At 50.3% G+C, this 19339-nt stretch overlaps 1 long non-coding RNA gene across 1 annotated transcript; it reads right to left on the bottom strand.

Annotated features, from left to right (window-relative positions):
- Window positions 1-421: 421 nt before the first annotated feature.
- On the bottom strand, window positions 422-14660 carry LOC121034095 (uncharacterized). Its single transcript, XR_005792279.1, has 3 exons — window positions 14401-14660; window positions 1148-1963; window positions 422-911 (listed from the first exon to the last, which is right to left on the bottom strand). It is a non-coding gene; the product is annotated as an uncharacterized LOC121034095 (long non-coding RNA).
- Window positions 14661-19339: the final 4679 nt, after the last annotated feature.

Here is a 19339-nt window from a genome sequence, read left to right as displayed (position 1 = left end):
GGTGGGGTGTGTTGTGAGATGAGCAGCTGGCCCTGGGCCGTGGGTGCTGACAGAGCAGAGAGGATCTGCCCTTCCCCCTCAGGTTGGGGCAGATGAGGAGTGAGTGACAGCAGCAGGTCCAAGCCAAGTGGCCTGAAGGGGCTCTCAGGGGCTCTTCAGCCACCACAGAGGCCCCGGAAATACCAGGGCTGGGAGAGGCAATGGGGGGGTGGGCCACTTCTCCCAGGCACCCTTTGCTGCCATCAGACCCATTGCGTCTCCCCGGCCAGGCCCCGAGCTTCCTTTCCTATCAGGCTCCAACACCACACTCAGAAAGACCTTGTATGTTTTTCAAATTAATGCAATTAAGAGCATTAAAGTTTGCAAACGATAGAGTTTTTCATTTTCCTTTTATTTGATTAGAGAAATTCCCACCGCACGGTTCTTCCAAATGAAACCCAGACCCGAGGCCCATTGTTCCGGGGGCTTCCATGAGAATGTGTTACCTTTCAATCTCACACACTAATGTGTTTAGCGTTACAGTCCCCCCCGGGCGGCTGCAGGAAGGATCTGGAGCCTTGATTAAAGCGGTCTTTGCTGGGCAGGAATGTGGGCTCCTCCACCGGGGAGTCACGGAGGGGCTGGGTGTTTGCTCGCCAGGCCTCTGCTCACAGGGCCGGGGGGCTGGGGTCTGGGCTCAGGGGCAGTTGTGCCTCCCTGCCATTAGGCATTTCCCCCTCTCTACTGCCTTTCCTCCCAGACCTCCTGTACCACCAGCTCCAGCCCCAACATACATGCGAGGATACAGTCCCCACCCATACATACCCTCTCCTCTCCTCTTTATCACCCTTCTCGACGCTCCTCTCCTCTTGCCTATCTTCTGTCCCTCATCTGATGCTGGGCTTCCCGGCAGCCTCTCTCCATGGTCAGCTCTGTTCAGAGGCAGCGTTCAAGACATCACACTGATCGCTCTGTTCCTCCCTCAGTTGGGCCCAAAGCTCCAAGGTGAAGAGCAGAATTAGAGCCAAAAGTGAAAAATTGATTAGAGGAATATGTAAGGATAGGCCTGGGAAAGGGAGGAGGGCGGGTCGTAACCCCTGTTAAAAATGCGACAGAGTGCCAAATTTAAACAGGATGTTAAGTCTACACCCCTCCCACCCCAAATCACCAAAGGCTCAGTGCTGGGAGGCCCAGGTTCCTTCTTCCTCCAACTGGAGCGGCTGGTCCTGGCCCCAGGGTGGCTGCATAGGCTGTATTCTGCCAATGCCCAGGGACGGGAAGCTGGCGGGACTTCTCTGCCCCGAGAGCTCGTGTCCTGCAGACCTTCACCGGTCCAAACCAGGGTCCTAGGAGACACCATCGAGACCTGGCCCAAATTAGGCAAAACTGAAAAACAATTGGGCTGGTGAGCTAGAATCCAAACTAAAAATAAGCCTGTCAACTCTCAGAGGCCCTGCCATTCCTGGGTCCCAAGGAGTTGGAGGACTTGTGAGAGAAACATGATCTACCTTCACCCCCTGCCAAAGCTACCCAGACCCTGCTGCGTTCCAGATGCCCCGGAGTCATTCCACAGGCATCCTTGTGGGACCATGTCCCGTGGAGCAGAGTGGGCACTGGAGGGGTTCAGAAAGGAGCACTGTCCTCCCCCAGGGTGGTCAAAGAAGCACGGGGCCTAGGTGTTGTCCCTGGTGGTAACATTCTCTGAGGGAGAAGAGTCTCCCGAAGCAGGACCAGCAGGGACCAACCCGCACTTGCAAACAGAAAGTCCCCTGGCCCCACTAGACTAAGAAAGGGGCCTAACCCAGACTGAGCCATCCCTTACCATCTCCCTTCCAGGCCTCTGCAGAGCTCTGTACCTGGTTGTACCTTGGAAGTCCCAGGCCATTCGCATGCTCAGATTTGCTTTTGAAGAAGGCTTCTCTATGGAGAGTGGAGGCAGGGAGGCTGGTCCCTTGGGGCAAGGGAAGATGGAGCTGAACAAAAGCTATGGTAGAGGGTGGGGAGAAGGGGGAAGACCAGAGGGATGACTCAGCCATTTCAGAACCAGGTCCCCCACCTCCCACCTGAGCTGCTGCCTCATTTATTCTCTACTGAGTCCTAGGGGAGAAAAATACCCCCACGTGGGCTGGGAAAGTTGGGGGACTGATTTGCAAGGCTAAGTGAGAGGAGTTCACTGTCCTTTTGTGCTCGCAGACACTCACTCAGGCAATACTTGGCCGATGAGATAAATCCACCTACACCTTTAAGCTGTACCTCCCCACGCAGGGCCCAGAAGGTCTAACCCTTGGATCAGTCCCAGGGTTCTGCCGCAAACATCTGCCAGGGCCAACAGCCCCCAGGTAGCAGATGCATAATGTGAACTGCATTTGGATGAAGAAGGAGTTGGAGAAGGCAGTGTGAGGGAATCTGGATTGCAGGGGAAACTGCTCAGGAATTTGGCTTCATGTCCAAGTTGATTCTTCCTAGACAATCACCTTAATGTGGGTATCTCTTGGTTACCCATGCTTCAGGGAAGGATGGGGAGGGGGTGGATGATACCAAAGGTGAATAATCCAAAGACTATTTCTGAATATTCCTGTTGGACTTTGCCAGTTGGCTTTTTTTTCCCCCTGCTGGGAAACTTGCTTTCCTAAGCAGGATTTTCTTTGACTATTTTTCAAAATTTACTCATGATTTCCAACCACGAACAATGCTTCCCCGAGATGACCAGGCTTGGCTTTATCCTGAGCTTCATTTAAACCACAGAGACAGAAAGCAGGGGGTGGGGATGGCGATTAACTGAGATGGTGCTGGGGGCCAGGCACCCTTACTGAGGGGTGAGAATTGGTTGTGGACAAGTCCCAGGGTGAGGAAACTGCCATGGGAAATTCTAGTTGCTGGGATCAGTGCCTGCCCATTCTGTCCCTGTCCATTCTCCACGGGAAGGCCCTGTGAAAGGACGTGGCCACAAGGCATGCAAAGGCCTAAGTGGTGGCTAGGTCAGAAGCAGAAAAGCAAGCTTGAACTATATGGGGTTGGGGCGAGGGATAGTGGCCCAGGTAATAGTCTGGTTCCCACAGAAGATGGGGAACAGGAGGCTGAATACAATTTCCAAAGGGTTATGGAAACATTCTAATCTAAGCCAGCACCTATATTCCTGTACAGCCGCCAGCACAGAGGCTCAGAACAATACAAGGGCCACTTAGGAGCCAGTGCCCATGCACCGGGGGCCTCTGCAGTGCCCACAGAAGATGGCGAAAGGCACGGTTCTCTATCCTGTCCACATCACTCCACCCCCCTTAGCTCACAGTCCAAGAGGCACTGCAACAAGGATTCTTCTCTGAGTTTCAATTTTCATGGAAATGAACCATTTTATCTCAGAACACAGGGTGGGGTGGGGGGAGGAATGAATTCCCTTTCCTTAATGCAGATGGACTAAATCCCTTCGCTTCTTACTTTAAAAAAAGAAATCCAAAAGCTGCTGCCATTTGCTCTGTTGGATGCCAGCTGATAACTCAAAGCCAGGAGAATAAATTCAGAGGCTAGGTGGCTTGTAGCTCCTCTGCCTGGGCCCCCCGTGGAGCTGCCTCCGCGACCCCTCCTGGTGGCCAAGGGGCTCAGGAAGGACAGAGCAGAGCTGGGGGTGGGGGACAACCTGACTTTGAGGAAAGTGACCAGACTTGAGCAGGAGGACTGGAACTCTTTGAGCCAAAAGACTAGTGCCTTCAGGAAGGGTTTCACAAAATACTGACTAGTTTGCCATAGCTTCGGCCCAGGCCTGATTCAGTCAACATCAGCCCACACATGGTACAAATCCTCAAACCTGTATTCAGCAACAACCTAGCATTAATTGACCGAGCTCTGACTCTATGTCAGGCATTTACATGCACTCCCTCACTAACAATCCTGAGAGTAGACATTAGCATTAGCCCCACTTTGCAGATTGCGGAAACAAGGCCCAAAAGATTAGGTAACCTCCTTTAGGTCATGCAAAAAATAAGTAGCAGAATCAGGATTCAAACTCGCGTATCTGATTTCTGAAACTGTGCTCTTCACTGCTAAGTTAGGTCCATCTTACCAGGCTTTTCCGCTTTGCTCCTCATATGGACATTCCAGTTCAGCCCCTGAAGTGCACCATCTGCTAGACTCTCCTCTGCCTGGAAGGCCCTTCACCCTGGCCTCCATCTATGACCTTCCACACTGACTCATTGTGCCAAAGGCCTGTTTCCTCTTCTGGGCCCCCTTGGCATTTGTTCACCTTAGTGGTCCTCCAAGAATATCTCCAGACCAACAGCAGCAGCAGCAGACCCCACCTCATACCTGCTGAATCAGAAACTCTGGGCATGGGTCCCAGCAATCTGTTTTAACAAGCCCGTCAGGAGATTCTGATGCACACTCAGCTGGAGAACTAGTGGGCGACCTCTTGCTTCTCCAGACCCCATCAGTCCTGGTAACATTTAAGGTTAAGGTTAGCTCTTGCTGTAATCTTTGACACCTGAGCCCACATCATCAGGTATATTATAAAGGAATTCTGAGCAGCTAATAATGAAATCAGTGAGGACTGTTTGGGCTTTCTGCTGCTGCTTTCTGCTCCACTGCTTGGCATCCTGTTCTGGAACAGAATGGCCATCGCCACACAGGCATTATTACTACTATCTTCAGAACGAGCTTCAATACCTTCAACCACTCCCTCCCCACCTCAACTGGGGCCTGAGCTATAGGGTCTCCATAAAAATCACCTGGAACCATTAGTATTCCATCCTTAAAGAACCTCTCCAGGCTTTGTTGCTGAACTGCTGCTTAACTCCCTTCCTTGAAGTTTCTCACCACAACCCACAGCCAGGCCCTGGCCTAGAGGATGACCTTCCAAACCCATTTGTCCCAGATGTGCAATCAGACAACTCCACCCTTACTGATGAAATCTCCATCTCTGATTATGGTATTTTCTATGTCTCCCTTTAATTCTGTCAATGTTTGCTTCATGTGTTTGAAGCGCTGTTATTAGTTGCATACATACTTATGTTTTTACTTCCTGATGGATTGGCCCTTCTACCATTGTAAAATATCCCTCTTTATCTCTGGTAATATCCTTTGGCTTGAAATCTATTCTATCTGGTATTTATACAGTTTCTCCAGTTTTTGAATGTATATCATTTTTCATCCATTTATTTTCAACATATCTGTGTCTTTATATTTAAAGTATCTCTTGTAGAGGGGCACCTGGGTGGCTCAGTCAGTTAAGCATCCAACTTCGGCTCAGGTCATGATCTCACAGTCCATGGGTTCGAGCCCCGCATTGGGCTCTGTGCTGACAGCTCGGAGCCTGGAGCCTGCTTCGGATTCTGTGTCTCCTCTCTCTCTGCCCCTCCTCTGCTCATGCTCTGTCTCAAAATACATAAAAACATTAAAAACATTGTTTTTAATAATAAATAAAAAAATGTAAAGTATCTCTTGTAGATTACAAAGGTTTTTTTTCCTTTATCTATTCTGACAATCTCTGCCTTTTAATTGAAATGTTTAGTCCATTAACATTTAATGTAATTATTGATATGGTTACATTTAGTTTTATTTGCCTCCTCTGTTTTCTATTTCTCTGTTCCTTCTTCTCTGCCTTCTCTTAGATTTTTAGAATTCCATTTAAATTTATCTATTGGATTTGTAGCTATACCTCTTTGCATTAATTTTTTTATTACTGCCTCAGGGATTACAATATATATCCTTAACTTTTCACAGTCCACTTAGGGTTACTATTTCAAGTAAAATGTAGAAACCTTGCAACCACAGAGGTCCATTACTCTCCACCCCCATCCTTTCTGCTATAGTTATCATGTGTATTTCATCTACATATATTATAAAACCCACAAGACAATGTTATAATTTTTGCTTCAAATAGTCATGTGAACTTCAGAGCAATTAAGAGGGCTTATTGCCAAAGGGAATCTCAAAATTAGAAGAAGCTTTCTTAGAAAGCTAATTCAGCTCATTCTTAGCAAAAAGGAACCTGGAGTTTTTAATGTTCCTTTGCTCCATTCTAGCTGATGTGGTCCTAAGTCCACAGGGAAGAACCACAGTTGATTTATCCTTTATCTTGTCTTTAAGAGTCTTTACCCAGTCCCCTGAGACCTGATTATCAGACTCAAAGTTTTTTTCAAAGTTTTTTAGGAGTTCCTGGCATTCAGACATGATAACCCAGAATTCCCAGATTATGCAGATTAGGCCTCACCAACACCTTGTCTCTCAAAAGAGGTACTTTCTCCCATGTTATTACTCCTATGTATTATTATTCTTCCATGTTATAGTGTGTGGTTTTTTTTCTCACCTCTCCTCTTAGATTATAAATCCTGAAGGTAAAGAATATGGCCTTATGCATAGTAGGTACTTAGACAACTTTGCTGAATGAGCAAATGAACCCCAAATACATTTTCTGGCACCTCTGAGGACAGATGGGCACAGAAGGGAAAGTGTGCTGGGAAGAGAGGGAGGTCCATGTGTCTGCATCTGGAGTGGTGGGAAATCATTTCCAGGGACAGGGGGTATATAGCCAAAAACATCACTGTGGATTGATGGGGGAGATCACAGAAAGCCTGGGGTTGACTCCGATGAAATGTAAATGTGGGAGTGGAGAATGTGAAGGCTGCAAAGTGGAAGAGGGGGAGGCTACCCGGCCAGGATGTGTGGGTGGGACCAGGATTTCCAGCATGCTCACATGTACCTGGAGGAAGTATGTGCTGGGCCACCCAGAGCTGCTGACACTGCAGCCTGGAGGGCTGAAGCTTTTTAGAGAAACCATTAGTCTAGTGACAGGGAGAAGAATGAAAAAGCTGCCAGGGCCAGGGTAAGCACAGGGCTGTTCCACAGGGCTCTGGGCCACACCATAAGGGAGGCAAGAGATAATTCATCTGGGTACTTCTAGGAGACACCAGGGAGTGAGGGTTCGAGGGGGTGGAACTGAAGCTGGTCAGAAAGGCCCTTTGCCCTGGAACCAGGGGACCTGAGCGTGTAGTTTAAGCCAAGCCTCCGGGAAGAAGGGTGTCCTGACAAGACAGGGTCTTCCCGGGGTCAGGACAAAGGAGGAGGCCATGACTGAAAAGATGTGAAACTGGGAGCGCCTCTGAGTCATGCCCGCAGCCTGTGCTGAGCTAATTGAATAACATAAGACCTGCAATACCTAATTTCATATGAAATGTGATAATGGAGTAATGGGGCAGAGTTCTGCATGTGGCTGGGAGAAAAGCTGAGAGGGAGGAGAGGCGGGGCAGGAACTAGCCGCAGCACGTTTTGGCCTGTGTGAGCCAGCGAGCCAGTCTGCTGGGCGCTGCCAGCTGAGGTGAATGAAATGCCTGTTGTTTCAAGGCAGGGGGAAAATGAGTGACCGTTATTTAGAGTAAGGAATTTGTACCCAACGTGGTGTGAGGCTAAACAAATCTGCCAGTGAGACTTGACCTGTTACAATAACCTTAAATGTTTGGGGCTCACACAAGGAGGGTGAGGGGAGGGCACGTGTGCTTATGAGAACCTACTATGTGCACATCCCCGTGGCAAACTGGCCACCAGTGGAGGGCAACACTAGGACTCATCGGGTTCTAGAACGGCACTGGGAGATTTTTAGGTTGCAGGAATTTTCCTATTTTACAACAAAGAATGGCTGCCTCCTTTATGCATTAAACTTTCTTCTAATACCATGTGGTAAGCACGATTACAAAAAGACGGTGCAAGCCTTCCATTAGGGTTCCAGGGATTCAAGCTAAGAAGAGTGTGAATCCCAACCCCAGCCCCCTTCCACAACAGGCAATGTCTGAATATTTGAAAACACACTTCTCCTTCCAGTCCAATCCAGCTAGATCGCCGACATCCAAGCTGACTGTCGTTTCTAGTTGATTAAAGGCCTGGACAAACTGGATCTTGAAAGAATTCAAAGCAGATTTGAATAACTCCTAAAGGCCTTCTCCAGCATGGGAATCGGAGGCCATTTCCCCAAGCCTTCCTCTCCCATGATGGTCTCTTGGCTCGTCAGCAAAAATGCTGAGCTCTTTCTTGTCTGGGTAACTATCCAATTCTATAACGTGATCCTGCTTCTCTGCCCAGTGCAAGAGATGGCAGGGCTTATCCCAACTTTTATAAATTGGGTTGCTCACCACTTTAGGGGAATTCTGCACTCAGCAAGGTCCCTGGTCAGGATCAGTTGATCAGAATATCCCATTTTGGACTCTACAGCATGAATGGTTCTACCTGGACACAGGTTTAGGCAGGTCTGTTCTGGTTGAAGTTCTTCTTCTTCTTCTTCTTCTTCTTCTTCTTCTTCTTCTTCTCCTCCTCCTCCTCCTCCTCCTCCTCCTCCTCCTTCTTCTTCTTCTTCAAACATTTGTATTTATGTATTTAAAGTAAGCCCTACACCCAACGTGGGACTTGAACTCATGACCCCAAGGTCAAGCGTCACATCCATTACCGACTGAGCCAGTCAGGTGCCCCAGTCCTGATGGAAGTTCTTAAGTGAGGACTTCAAAACAAAGGAATTACTGAATTCCTGGTGAATAGCCAAATCACAGAAAGAGTCAGCTACAACTTTCTTAAACAACTAAAGTAAGCATTTTGCCTAATTACAGGGGTAAGGCATGGCTGTCTTTCTGGTTCTAGCGGCCCATCCCTGCTCCTCGGGTCAAGGGTAGGTGAGCCTTATGCTGCCCCTGAACCTCAGTCATCTCCATGGTGTCAGTTTCTGTCCTCTGCATCTGCCATGTTGCAGGCGCCTGGAGACCCTATTTCTATTTTCTTAATACCTGGTGATTATATTGCAATACTTGGCGGCGGGATTGGCACAAAGCTCAGGAGAGCTCTTCTGCTGCCAATTTTCAGCATGCTTCTCACCCCCCCACCTCTCATCACATCACCCTCTGCTGGCTCACACTTCTGCTCTCCCCAGTCCTCTGCTGGCCTTACTCCCTTGGTTCCTGCACCAGCATCGCAGCGCCCACTCGTAAGGCTCTGGCAGGACTCAGCAGCTCTCGGGCCCAGGCTGCCTTACTGCCTTGACTGTGCAGGCTCCAGAGGCTGGGCTGCAAGGCCTCCTTGTGACAGCGCCCTTTGGCCACCCTTGGTGGTCAGGGCTGACAGTTGGCATTTGGACGCCCACATACTCTTTTGTTGTCATTACATATCAGCCCTGTGATCCCAGTTACATACCTTGATTGCTTTCTGATTGGTCTTTTGGCCAAAAAAAGTTCCCTCAGCCTAGCGTTCTTGTGATGACCATAATCATGCTGGGCCACTAGTTCATAAGCCCCATCATTATCAGTACCCTAATGGCTAATCAAATATTAATACATATTTTGTTTAATAATTAGAATGATTAATGATGATTCATTATTAAAATATCATCATCAGGGGCGCCTGGGTGGCGCAGTCAGTTAAGCGTCCGACTTCAGCCAGGTCACGATCTCGCGGTCCGTGAGTTTAAGCCCCGCGTCGGGCTCTGGGCTGATGGCTCAGAGCCTGGAGCCTGTTTCCGATTCTGTGTCTCCCTCTCTCTCTGCCCCTCCCCCGTTCATGCTCTGTCTCTCTCTGTCCCAAAAATAAATAAACGTTGAAAAAAAAATTAAAAAATAAATAAATAAATAAAATAAAATATCATCATCAGTCTGGGCCTCCGCTCAACTCCCTGAGGGCTTTGGCCAGCTTTTGCAAGTGGTACCTGTGACCACTGGTTACATGTGGAACTCTGACCCCTGGGGTAGCTGAGGCCTTTTGTTTTTTGTTCGGTGATGAATGTTCATATTGTGCCTCGGCGCCCACTTGTTTCCTGTGCCTCCTCCCCTTGGCTCTCCTAATGTCACATGACTGTCACAAGCTCCCACACATGCATATCACACAGGTGTAGGTCAATGGGTAACCCCTGAAAAGCAAAGGGGAAAAAGGAGAAATGCTCTGTTTCTGAAGGCTGTTAGTGGGAAAGCTCCATGGTCACATTATGTTTTCAGTGTATGAGGGTGGGCCTCCTAGGTGGGTTCACACATTAGCATGGCACCTATGGCTTCTAGAGTGTCGGGTGTGGAGAAGGGAGGAGGGCCTAGAACAGGCCTTCGGAGAGTCCAAAGCACTGGCCTTCATACTCATAGCCTTCCCTCCAGGTACTCGGGGTGGATAGGGTTGGTCCCCCACTGCCGGAGAAGAAACTGAGGCCCAGCGAGATTACATGACTTGCCTCAAGCCACACAGCCGATAAAAACAGGAGGAAAATCTGGGTCTCCTGTCGCTTCAGCCAGGGGTTTTCTGTTCTGTTTTCTGAAACAGAGGTAAAATTCTTTCTCTCACCCTCTCTCTCTTTTTTCTCTGGTGTTTCTGGGGAGATGTATGGCTGGTTCCCAACTGCTTCGAGGAAAGCGGCAAAAATCACTCCAGCTAAGTGGGTTTGGGGCATTGACAAAGGAACTCTTGGCTTTCCAGAGGCTACTAATGGGAGCGGGGGCGGGGCTTAGCTGGGGACGGATAGAATCACTTGCAAAACCCTAATAAATCTGCAGGCCCAGCTGTTCCTCATCTGATGATCCTGAAGGGAAAGTGTGAAATAGTAGAGATGCTGATGGGCCTGGGGGGCCCCTTCAAAGGCAACCGGGTTTTCCCAAGGACCCCGGAGCGGGGGTGGGAAGTGTCCGGAAATGTCTGAAAGGCGTTTGTTACAGTTGGGAGGCCTAAGGCCCCCAGAGGCCATATGCACACGTGGAGTGTGCCTGGGAACGCCCCTGGCCTAGAAGTGCTGGAGGGGTGGTCAAGCCATCCTCTCCCAGAGCAAGAGAGAGTGGGCTGGGAGTCGGCAGCCCCGAGTTTGAATCCCAGCTCCCCCGTTCACGGTCTGTGTGGGCCTGAGTGAGATGGTTAACCTCTCTGAACTTCATTTTTGTCACTTGTAAAATGCGGATAATAATCCTCCCTTCGGGATTGCTGTGAGGATTAAACGTGCTAATGTATGTAAAGCTTCTGGTACAGGATAGGGTGCAATCGAAGTTCTTTCCCTTTCCTTCTTTTTCCTCTTTCCCCTGCCCCAGGGAATCAAGTGAGGCCCAGCCTGGGAAGGAGGAGCAGCCCCCCACCCCACCCCACCCCCACCCCACCCACACACTCACCTACTCTGCTGGGTGTGGATGGGGGTGGAGTCTTGCAGAGCAGGGTTCACACCTCCGTTGCCTCCCCAGCTCCCCTCCAGCCCCTGCAGGGGCAGGCTGGAGGCGGCGGGTGGGATTGCAGAGTAGTGTCCCTCCTGACCTGACCTTGATCATTCTAGGCCTACAGGAGCTGGGGGCGGAGGGGGGTGCTCAGTCCTGCTGGGACTAGAGGCTTCCAGAGAATGAGCCGTGGACCCCAAGGCAAAGGGCACCCTCTCTGTGGCTGAGGACTCTGGCAGGAGTTGAAAAGCCTTTAATTGGGTTCTGACTCCTCCATTCCCTAGGTGATAGTCACCCATCGTTCCCAGCAAATGGGCCAGGCACAAGCCTAGCCTCTGAGAGCAATTCCAGGGAGATCTAACCACAAGGACACCAGGCCCTTGGGACATCCTTGGCTACTTGGGCTCACACGGCCTAAGTCAGGATGTGAGAGCCCTGCATTCTCTGGGCTTGAGAATAGGTTCAAGACTTTCACCTGCTGGGGAACCCCACTGATTGGAGGTCACACACCTTCAAAACGCTAACACTCGTCTAAGAGTTATGAAGCTTGCCCAGATCATCCTCCGGTATTAAGCCCTGGTTTGGTGACTTGGCCCAAGTGACACTAATTGGGGCCTGTGGTTTTCTTTTCAACACTGTAAACAGAAAAGTATCTATCAGGTTAGAAAGATTAAGGCCAGACCAGAGTAAGGAGTTGGGCCTTTGCTGGGTTGACAATGAAAAGTGATGATATGTTAGGAGAATGATACACTCAGAATACACAGTAGAGAATTTTAGTTAGCCATGCATAGATGCTCAGGTCTGGCTCCTGGAAGAACCTTAGACCCAAGCCTGAAAGGCCCCAGCTCTGAGCCTCCTTGTAGGGTCTGCATAAGCTTCTACCCTCATTTGGAGATCAGATGTCCAAAGAATGGGGCAATGGTGCATGATTTTAGAAACTGTGGATGCGTTTGGATGTATGTATATGCTCGTATTCAGTGCATGTGCACAAGGCCCATCTCATTACGGAGTCGGGGAAAAAGATGCCAGCTTGATTTATAAATCTTGGGCATTTAGACATATGGCATGTAAACCTCTGTTAGTACAATCATGCTGAATCCTGCAAATGTTAGTGGCAAGACTAACATAAGAATGGCCCCTAGTAGATGCTCAGTAAACTTTGGGGGAATGAATACTTGACCCAACGCGCATAATAACTCAAAAGGAGGAGAATTGGCAGAGAATGGACCAAACTGGCCAGAATTTCCCAGAGACCAACTCTTCTGCTGTATTTCCAATTCTGTTGAGACAAACAGCATAAATTCAGTGAAGCCTGCCTGATGGGCTCTCTGCACATAATTCCCCTTCCTGCATTTGTTTTCCACTGTTTCCTGTCTTGGATTTTTCTCTTTCCTTGTCCCTTTGACTTTTTTCCAGCTCTGATTCCCTCCCCAGCACTTTCTTCAGTTGCTCAGGCGGGTTGTTCTCTCCTTCCCACAAGTCAGCAGCAGAGGTGAGGAGCCATGGGCCCTGCACTCACAGGCCTGGCTGGCACTGGGTTCACCTGGGCTTGCAGCCTCAGAGCAGATCCTGGTACTGACCTGGGCTCCTCTCTCCTTCTGGAAACTTCTATCTGGTTCAAAAACGGGCGAGGTCAGGAGACAGCAGGGTGAGATGGGGAGCAGAGGTGGTAGCCCTCTTGAAACAAAGATGGGTGGAGCTGCGGTAAGTAAATGTGACGAGAGCCCTTAAGCCACAGAGTAATCCAGGAGGGCAGCCCAGCTTCTCCCCTCCACATCACTTGCTGCCACTGGCTGCCTTGTGTCCCAGCCCCAGAAGGAAGTCCTTCCTCATATCTAACCAATACCCTTCCTGCTGTGATTCCTGCCTACTTCCTTCTGGTCCATGTGGATGATGCTATCCTCCTCATCTGTCCACTGGCACCTCCTCAGCAGGCCTCTCCTCCAATCCCTTCAGCTCACAGGCTCCGGGGAGTGAAAGCAAACTTTAAGAGGATGTTTAAAGTTTGGCTTCTCATCACCACATCTCAGCTGAGTCCATAAAACGGCCTTATAAAGCCCACTGGCCAGCCAGCTGCCCTCAGCCTCAGGGGCCTCCCTGTTTTACGACCGGCCCCAATTCAGACACCAGCTGGATGTAGGAACTCGCTGGCTTTTATGAAGAGATGTTAACGAGAAGCATCTCTTCCCTTCTGTCCTGTTCCGAGTCTCTACTCCTTCTCTCATTCACGTGCTTCTTCAGTCAACAACCATTTACCAAGCACCTCCTCGAAACAGGCTCTGGGTCAGGCGCTGGGGTGGGGGAGATCACAGGTCAGAGCTGGGGTGAGGGGTGGTTCTACCTTGGAAGGGCTGACCCTGCAGGAACTAAAACCTGGGTGGAACCTCAACAGTAGCTGTAGTAGCTAGATCACACAGCACTGTCAGTGTTTGTAAATTACACAGTAATTGTGAAACAGTGTTGGAAAAACAAACAATTACAGAGCGCCTGATAAGAGCTGCCACAAGATGTGCTCAGAGAGCTGGGAAGCCTTGCAGAGGAGACTCCAACTGTGCTGAGGATCAGGGAAGTCTTCCCAGAGGAGGTGCCCTTTGAGCTGTTACCTAAAGGATACTTAAGAGTTTGCAAAGCGGACAAGGTGGGGCAGGTGGAGGAAATGATAGCAAAGGTCAGGCTTTCTTTTGCTAAAGACTGGGCGTGAGGGCTGGGTAATTAGTGCTGGGCTCCTAGCAAAAAGCCCGGGAGCAACAGGGGGGTCAAGTCTTTCCATCTGTGAAATGGATAGTGTTAGTTAGTTAAATGAAAAACCAGAAGTACTAATAGCTGGCACGTGACTATAGCCTTTCATCATTTCTAGCCACTTTTCATATGCATTGCCTCTCTCTGTGCTTACAATGCTATTTTAATCCCCATTTTGCAGATGAAGAAACAGTCTTAAAGAAGTGCCATGACTTGTGGCTGGAGACCCAGCTGGCGAGTAGCAAGTGTGGAGCTTGTATTCCAAAGCCAGGGCTCTTTCTCTGGGTCAGTTTGGAGGTGCTTAGGGGAGTGCTGAGGGATGAAGGTGAGCAGTGGGGAGGGAGGAGCCAGGGCAAAGAAAGCATTCCCTCTTAGGAGCCTCTGTTTTGGTGTCTGTATCCCACTCCTCTCTGTGCACCACCTAATACTGGGGTGAGCGCTGGGGTGTGGCAGGTGAGAGAATATAGGCAGGTAAAATCTGAGATTCCTCGATTTCTCTGGGAGCAGGGGAAGGAAAAAGAGGACCCCCCCCCAAAAGTAGACTCACCTGGAGAAGAGTTCTTGGCAGCATCACATTTATAGGGGTCCCTAGACAAAAGGAAGGATTTAGGGAAAAGACACCAGGATCAGCCATGAGCCCCCAGGGCAGCCACTGTCTCTGGGTGGGTGTATTCAGGGACTGAATGCCCCCTTCTGGCTTGCCCTTGTGCCCTCCCACCTGCAAGGGGCCAGTCCAAGCCTCAGATTTGTATGTAAAACCCCAGGGACGAGGGAGAAAATCTGAACCCACAGACATACCTCCATAGTCAGATGCTCGGAATGGAAGGGGTGGAGGGAATAGGGACTCAGGCACGCAGCATCACAGTCCCAAACACGTGGAGGCAGTCGTAGACAAACAACAGCCTGCACTCATACCTGCTCACCTGGACTGGAACACACACAGCCCCTCTACTCCCACCCTAAACGCAGCCACACACCCCGCCGCCCACGACCCTCTTCTACACACAATCGAATCCCTATCGCACCCGCACGGGCCCACTCATCCTCACACACAAGTATAAGCACCACATGGGGCGACTAGCATTTACAGACTGCTCATACACACGAAAGCACCACTCCCCAGGTCCACAACAGTATCCAGGGCCACTTGCCCTCTCAGGTATATGACTATATATGGAAATAATGTTCACACACGGCCCTGCGGGCCGGAGATAAGGGACCCAGAGAGCACTGGGGTTTAAGCTGAGGTGCCCAGCAAGTGTCCCCAGCCTGGCTTCCCTCAATCTTGTCATTCTCTTCTCACCCCTTCACTCACTCTCAGCTCTGGCAGATAAGAGTTGACCTGACCGGGACCAGGTCTCCATCCCTATCTCCAACCCCCTCTCCCCTCCTTACAACCCCATAAGTGCCTGTCAGGACAGCAGGGACACATGTAACATTACCTTCCCCCTAGCTCTACCACCATGCCCAGTACCTGGGGCCAGAGAAGTGTGGGGTTAAGAATGGCTGCCTGTTGGGGCGCCTGGGTGGCTCAGTCGGTTAAGCGTCCGACTTCAGCTCAGGTCATGATCTCGCGGTCCGTGAGTTCGAGCCCTGCGTTGGGCTCTGGGCTGATGGCTCAGAGCCTGGAGCCTGCTTCCAATTCTGTGTCTCCCTCTCTCTCTGCCCCTCCCCCGTTCATGCTCTGTCTCTCTCTGTCTCAAAAATAAATAAACGTTGGGGCGCCTGGGTGGCGCAGTCGGTTAAGCGTCCGACTTCAGCCAGGTCACGATCTCGCGGTCCGGGAGTTCAAGCCCCGCGTCGGGCTCTGGGCTGATGGCTCGGAGCCTGGAGCCTGTTTCCGATTCTGTGTCTCCCTCTCTCTCTGCCCCTCGCCCGTTCATGCTCTGTCTCTCTCTGTCCCAAAAATAAATAAACGTTGAAAAAAAAATTTTAAATAAATAAATAAATAAATAAATAAACGTTTAAAAAAAAAAAAAAGAGAATGGCTGCCTGGTCCCAGGGTCCCTTCTGGTGGGGGACTGGGTGCCCCCCGAAGCCAGAAACATTCCCACCAGGGCCTCCCTCCTCAGGCCTCTGTAGGGTGGGCTGGGAGGGTCGGAAGGGGTGATGCCGAACCCCCAGTGGGAAAAAGGGGTGGCATCTTCTGGCCAGCAGTGTCTAAGTCTCTCTCTCTCTCACACACACACACACGCACACACTTACACACTCACACTTTCATACATTCTCACACACACACATACTCACACACTTACACACACATGCACACCTCCCCCACTGTAATTAAAACAGTTGCTCCAGCACCAGGGGAACGGCCGTGATTTATGAATGGGAGTTGGTGTAGAGAGATTCCAGCACCATCTGCTTGGAAGCAAACAGGAAGCACTTCAACGTGCTGCAGACCTGGGGGAGGGAGCCAGTTGGTGGAACAGGCTCATAAAAGCCCGTCCTAACGGCCACAGGTGCTCCTCCCTGCCCCCAACCCCAGCTCCCCTTGGTGGCACACGCTCCCCTAGCTAAGGCCATGCTGCCCAGAGGTGGCGTCGCGGAGGGAAGAGCCTAGACCTTCTAGCAGACCTGCGTGCAAATAGGGAGAGCTACTTACAGCTGGGCTCCAGTGTATTCTCTGTAAGATGGAGGAAACAGCAACAGACAGCTATAGTGTACTAAACATTTACCATGTGCCTGACCAGGTAAACTGTCTTAGCCCCATTTTACAGATAAAGACACTGAGGCTGTGGAGGTGAAGAGACAGCTCCAAGTTAATGCTAGTGAACCGCGGGGCCACAGCTTGAACCTGGGTCAGCAGAGGTCTCTGCTCTGAACCCTTTTTTCCCCCACAATGCTCCCCAATATAGAAGTATTGGGGATTAAAAGAGTTAAGTATTTTTAGTGCCTGGCCTATGACAGGTGCTTGGTATGCGTTAATTTTCTTCTTTCCAGGGATCTAGTTCTGGAAGCCAAAAGATTGAAAGACCAAGTAGGGAAGAGAGCCGGTGCGATATGCTGTGATTAGCACTTGGTGCTTTGGGCAACAGCAGCCATGTCAGGCCAGTCCTGAGAAGTTTAGAATCATAATCTAATGTCACCTACAAAAACAAAAAGAGAGAGAGCTACCACCTTTTAACACCCAATTGTTGTTGTACTTCACAGTGATGAGTTTTTGGTTGTATGCAGGGCTCATAAAGAACTGTCACCATTATATGGCCAATCTGAATTTAGTTTTTCTCTTCTTCCATTGTCAGTCCCCAGCGTGCTTAATTATATCTCCCCAGTAGTCGTTCTCAACTAGAAGTAAGATTCAGAACCACCTGACATGTCTAAAAATTCAGCAGTCCTGACCCTCGTCCCCCACCTGCTACCCCCACCTCCAGATCCCTGGGTGTAGCCTCTAACCTTGAAAGGTTCCCCACGTGCTTTCAGGGTAATTCCTACCCCCCTTCCCTCGGCCTTCTATTTGCAAGTCCTAGCCCTTCAGATCCAGAAATCAATAGGAATTCATTGACTCTATAACCAGAATGCAAGCTCCTCCCCACAAAGGCCCTGTCTTACTCGTCCCCACGGCCCCTTCAGAGGTCTCGCCTTCAAGAATGAAGTCGTATAGGAAATACAGACTCTTAGCAACCAACTTGAAGACTGGTGGACACACATGCCAAATGGAAGGACCAAGAATCTTGCTATCAAAGTAACTGATAGCAAGAAGGAGAGATGAGAAAGGAGGTGACCCCCTTTTGTGGGGGGGGGGGGCCTTGAAGGTCAAGCAGGATTTTGATAGGGGCTAGAGGGGATGAGGCATTTCAGACAGAGTAAGCTGCCGTGATAACTGGATACCACCATGCCTTAGCCTATGACCTAACACTCAGCATCTCTTGGTATTGGCTTAATTTTCCATGGGGGAGTTGAAAGATAGAAAAGTTCTTCCTGTCCCAAGGAGATGGGGAAGGGGCAGAGAAGGCTGGCAGATGGTATAGCTTGGTCCAGAACAGCCCTATGCTGTCAGTATCCCAAGCTGTAGTGCCCAGGCTCCTCTGTGCCGTGTGCGTGGCCCATTTTTCAGCATATACAGGATCCACAATATACAGGGGCCACAATCCACTCTACACACAGAGTCCTGCCCTACCACCTGGAGGGAAGTAAATTTAAATATTGGGGTGTGTATACACAAAGATTAAGCAGAGTCCTTCAGACTCAGAGAACAATGGAGGCCAAGAAGACAGTGAGCAGGTGAGCCTGCAGGGGGCGCCTGACCAAGCTGGGGAAAGAATCAACATTCCCCCACCTTCCTCCACCACCTCAGTCCATTATACTTCCTCTCCCGCTCAGAATCAGACCTCCGGGGGCCCACCGTCCAGCCAGTGTGCTCTTTACCCAACCTGGCCTTATCGTCTCTCCACCCACAGGTCACCCAACAACTTTTGAGGACTTGGTCACCGGCTCATAGGCTTCCTCTGCATCCTAACACCTGCCATCATGCTAGGTAACTTGAATGTCCACACAGACACCCCGCCTTCCTCACGTATCGGCTCCTCTACCTCCCCATCTTCAGTGACTTTCTTCTCGTCACCTCAGCCACCCCCACATACTTCCTGGAATGTCGCCTATAAAATCTTAAACTCCAATATCCTTCTCTTGGACCACAGCTTCTTTCCTTTCCTCCCACAAAACCTGGTCTCCTCTCACTGAGATTTCTCCAATTCCCGCCTTCTGTCTTGCTCATTCAACTGTGGGACCAGAGCACTGGCTTTGGACGAGGCACTCTGCCAGGCTGTCAGCTCCTTCCTGGCTCTCTTCCTCCCCTATCGACCTGCCTGTGATTGGCCACATCATTCATTCTCCTTGGCACCCTCGATTCCCACACCCCCTTGCCCTGCCTTTCCCAGCCCCGGAGGATTCCAGTCATCTGCTTTCTCCATCATGATTCCCAGGCTACGAGAAGGCACAGGAAAATCACCCAACCGTGCAAACTGGTGCCACTCCAGATTTATGGTCCCTGACGTCAGCCAAGCCCTCCAGGCTGTTGGGCCCCTGGTGGTCAGCTCCTGTTCTTAACCTTTACCATCCTTCCAGGCTTCCGGCCTGCCCCTGCCTCACATATACTCATCAGGGAAAATAGAGATCCTCCAACCAGACCCCACCCCCAGGTTTCCTCCGCTCCTCCGTTGGACTTAACCCAGACCCAACCACACCTATTTCCAATGCCCTGTTTTCACTCCACAGACCTCCAGCTCTTTCTCAGCTGCTGTGACACCACCAGCCTCTTCCAGACTCCTTACTTTCTGATCACCCCTTCCCTATCTCTGTTGCTCATTCCTCCTCCTCTGTCATTTGCCTCTGTGTTTGGTTCCCAGGACTCCACCTATGACGACTGGTCTTGCCCTGGCTCCTGCACCCCGAATTTTCTCATCTAAACCCATGGCTTCTTGCTCCAGTAGCTCTGATATCTGTAGCTCTGTGTCCAAGCTTGTCCTGCTGTCCTGGATGTTTGC

Source organism: Herpailurus yagouaroundi, unplaced genomic scaffold (genome assembly GCF_014898765.1).
Source record: "Herpailurus yagouaroundi ecotype Mexico unplaced genomic scaffold, PumYag 159, whole genome shotgun sequence".
Taxonomy (NCBI): domain Eukaryota; kingdom Metazoa; phylum Chordata; class Mammalia; order Carnivora; family Felidae; genus Herpailurus; species Herpailurus yagouaroundi.
This window is presented reverse-complemented; position numbering and strand designations above follow the sequence as displayed.